Here is a 4,378-nt window from a genome sequence, read left to right on the forward strand (position 1 = left end):
TATTGAGAAGGTGAGTAAACAGGCTAGACTTGAACCACGTACTTCCTTGTGACTATTGAGAAGGTGTGTAAACAGGCTAGACTTGAACCACGTACTTCCTTGTGACTATTGAGAAGGTGAGTAAACAGGCTAGACTTGAACCACGTACTTCCTTGTGACTATTGAGAAGGTGAGTAAACAGGCTAGACTTGAACCACGTACTTCCTTGGGGAAAGTCCAAACAATAACTAAACTAAGTCAACAAGACATGATAAGAACAGCAGGAAATCAAATCTGCAACGCATGTCGCATTTATAACGCACAGTTATTAGGTCGTTAACATAACAATGAACAGGAATTGCAGCAGTCCAGCAAAATGCCAACACTTGAAATATATCTACCTTCCCTGCAGATTAAAGTGCTGTACAACATTCTCTACCTAGCTACTTTCACTGCAGACAGAGTTGATGCACAACATTCTCTACATATCTACCTTCACTGCAGATTGAAGTGCTGTACAACATTATCTACCTATCTACCTTCACTGCAGACAGAGCTGGTGTGCAACCCTTCTCTACATGTCTGCCTTCACTGCAGATAGAGTTGATGCACAACATTCTTTACCTCTCTACCTTCACTGCAGATAGAGTTGATGCACAACACTCTGTGTCTGTCTACCTTCACTGCAGGTAGAGCTGCTGCACAACCTTCTCTACCTATCTACATTCACTGCAGGGAGAGTTGATGCACAACGCTCTCTACCTATCTAAATATTGACGCTGCGTAATTGTGTACGATGGCGCTGCAGATACGAGGAGAATATAGGAGATAGAACGCTGAGCGTCAGTAGCGACTTGTATGTTCAGGTGGTGAATACATTGCTGCCCCTATGCATGTGTTCAGCCACTTGTTCCTGCAGCGGTCCCCCCCCCCTGTCGTCCTGAGGCGTGCACCATTACAACACCACACAGACAATTACACAGGTTAGAAAGCAAGCCCCGGCGGAAGACGATCTCGCTTCTGCTGCAGTCCTCAAAATAGACCGTAGCAGACGACTCAGCAGGGCATCCAGGATGTAAGTGTCATTGCAACTTGTTCTGATCTCACTGAACATAGACTGGCTCGACCACTGACATGCAGCTCGGGGTAATTCAGTAGGAGCGAGTTAATCATATGTACCGTATCCTTCCAGTACTTTCACCGGTGTTCCTCTTTTTGCTTGTCCCACCTGTGCCGTCTGTCAACAGGTGAGCCTCAGGGTTGTGGGTATACAGTCAGTTCTATAAGCGACTTTTGCAAGTCTACCGTGCAGTATGCAACGATAAGGAGCTATGCCACGGGTTGCGGCAGATAGTGAGAGTGAATTGGGGCGGGGGAGGGCTGTGGGAAGAGGGAGTGGCGCTGGAGGGGGGAGGACGGACGGAGCAATGTATGCATACCGCAGCTGTGTTGTGGGTTGAGAGAGTCCCGTTATACAGCCACCATGTTACCATTTACATATGCTGGAGAAGAAATTGCGCATTTGTAAGTTAGCCAGGATTGAATGAAGGTAAAATCCCACGGACAGGTTTTCAAATGCCAACAAAGGTTAACACAGAAAATGTACTGATGGCATTGAATGTTGAACGTTTCTTTTGTAAATATACACCTTAGACCTTCATTCATAGTCTCCATATTCGTGGAGCCCTAGCAAGCACAAGAGGTAACATTCATATGGTATCCTTGTGTGACGAAGTTGTCGGGGTCAAATACAATAAACTGTTCACAGAACACGGAATGTGTGATCTCGTGGCACACGCATACACATGATGTCAGTCACCGGATTGTCTGGTCTGGAGTATTTACAGACCACCGACCAAGTCAGTACTTGTGAAGTTGGACTGAGTCTATAGATTCGTGATAGATTTACCACACTTAGTGTTCACGTCTGTAGGCTCAGCTAATTGTTCCTTGTGCTAGCAATACGGCACCATTAGGCGTCAAGAGCGCTCGTTCCTACCTGTGAAGAAAATCAATGTGTGAAGACGAGCTACTGACTGGCTGGGAACATTACAAAACACACGTAACTTCTCAAAACGACTCTTATAGAAAGGCGGAACTGTCCCAGTACTGAACATCGGGTTGCACGTCAAACTTTGGTCTGTCTCACAGTCCCTGAACCCTATTATTTTACCGACAGCATTGCCCTACCTGTAATGCTAAAGCCTAAATGAAACAAGTCTAGATTTCCCCAATGCTTTCCCTGGGGCTCCTTTTCAATTTAAATGAGTTTATTTGTTACAATCAAAATTATATATATTTAGGGACTAAGCGTTAGCCTAGTCAAACTCCTAAGTGACAGCGTTCTGTAGTGAACAGAATGCAGAAACAAACCACAAGTGTGTTAATTGTTTGTATGTGAAGCAAACATGGGTCAGGCTACTGATTTCCTGCTTTTGGGACTCTTTTGATGTGAAATGTTCAGATTTTATATCATGTATAGAAACTCTTGTGTTGCTTTCCCTGTCTGTGAAGCTGTAGTTCCTTTCAACAGCTCAGTGAGGAACAGATCGCAGATAGCGATTGGGTTGTTGACTAGCACGACAACGGGAAAACGTTAATGCTTCCGCAACGACTAGAGATCACTATCAGTGGACATTCAACAAAGATGAACGTTTGAATGAAAAAGAGACCAGTAGTCCGTTTCCTAGAGAAGGAGCTCGACTGAGTTGTTCATTCATATAATCATCATTTAGTCCACAACGCGATGGCCAGCCACGACCTCTACTGGCCATATTTAGAGTTTGGACACCAGCTGACGTTCTGCAATACTGGCAATAAACGCAATGTCTCATCAAACCATGAAATGATAGTTTATTGAGTGAATCATTGTTACTATAAGTGAGTGTTGTGTTGACGAGTGAGACTGTCAGTGTAAAGGTATTCGACTCTATTGTCAACTGCGACAGTGTGTAGAACGGCATGTAACATCTTTTTTTTTACATGTGCGATGATATTCTAGAATGTGTGATGGAGTTTGAAAATGTGTGATGGTGTTCTACAATATGTGATGGTGTTCTACAATGTGTGATGGTGTTCTACAGTGTGTGATGGTTTTCTACAATGTGTGATGGTGTTCTACAGTGTGTGATGGTGTGCTACAATGTGTGCTTGTGTACTACAAAATGTGATGGTGTTCTACAATATGTGATGGTGTTCTACAATATGTGATGGTGTTCTACAATGTGTGATGGTGTTCTACAATATGTGATGGTGTTCTACAATATGTGATGGGGAGAGACAATGTGTGATGGTGTTCTACAATATGATGGTGTTCTACAATATATGATGGGGAGAGACAATGTGTGATGGTGTTCTGCAAAGTGTGATGGAGAGTGACAATATGTGATGGTGTTCTACAATATGTGATGGGGAGAGACAATGTGTGATGGTGTTCTACAATATGATGGTGTTCTACAATGTAATGGTGTTCTACAATATGTGATGGGGAGAGACAATGTGTGATGGTGTTCTACAATATGTGATGGAGGGAGACAATGTGTGATGGTGTTCTACAATATGATGGTGTTCTACAATGTGTGATGGTGTTCTACAATATGTGATGGGGAGAGACAATGTGTGATGGTGTTCTACAATGTGTGATGGTGTTCTACAAAGTGTGATGGAGAGTGACAATATGTGATGATGTTCTACAATATGTGATGGTGTTCTACAATGTGTGATGGTGTTCTACAATATGGGATGGAGAGTGACAATATGTGATGGTGTTCTACAATGTGTGATGGTGTTCTACAAAGTGTGATGGAGAGTGACAATGTGTGATGGTGTTCTACAATATGTGATTGTGTTCTAAAATATGTGATGGAGAGTGACAATGTGTGATGGTGTTCTACAATGTGTGATAGTATTCTACAATGTGTGATGGTGTTCTACAATGTGTGATGGTGTTCTACAATGTGTGACGGAGAGTGACAATGTGTGATAGTGTTCTTCATTATGTGATAGAGAGTGACAATGTGTGAGATTATTCTACATTATGTGATGGAGAGTGACAATGTGTGGTAGTGTTCTACATTATGTGATGGAGAGTGACAATGTGTGATGGTGTTCTACAATGTGTGATGGGGAGTAACAATGTGTGATGGTATTCTACAATGTGTGATGGTGTTCTACATTATGTGATGGAGAGTGACAATGTGTGATAGTGTTCTACATTATGTGATTGAGAGTGACAATGTGTGATAGTGTTCTACAATGTGTGATGGGGAGTAACAATGTGTGATAGTATTCTACAATGTGTGATGGTGTTCTACATTATGTGATGGAGAGTGACAATGTGTGATGGTGTTCTACAATGTGTGATGGGGAGTAACAATGTGTGATAGTATTCTACAATGTG

At 42.6% G+C, this 4,378-nt stretch overlaps 1 long non-coding RNA gene across 1 annotated transcript; it reads right to left on the reverse strand.

The window, feature by feature from the left end:
* Positions 1-263: 263 nt before the first annotated feature.
* On the reverse strand, positions 264-1,362 carry LOC124290236. The gene is made up of 2 exons (XR_006901862.1): positions 612-1,362; positions 264-518 (listed from the first exon to the last, which is right to left on the reverse strand). It is a non-coding gene; the product is annotated as an uncharacterized LOC124290236 (long non-coding RNA).
* Between the last annotated feature and the right edge of the window lie 3,016 nt (positions 1,363-4,378).

The sequence above is a fragment of the Haliotis rubra genome, unplaced genomic scaffold, assembly GCF_003918875.1.
Source record: "Haliotis rubra isolate DU_JTF1 unplaced genomic scaffold, ASM391887v1 Scf46, whole genome shotgun sequence".
In the NCBI taxonomy this organism is placed as follows: domain Eukaryota; kingdom Metazoa; phylum Mollusca; class Gastropoda; order Lepetellida; family Haliotidae; genus Haliotis; species Haliotis rubra.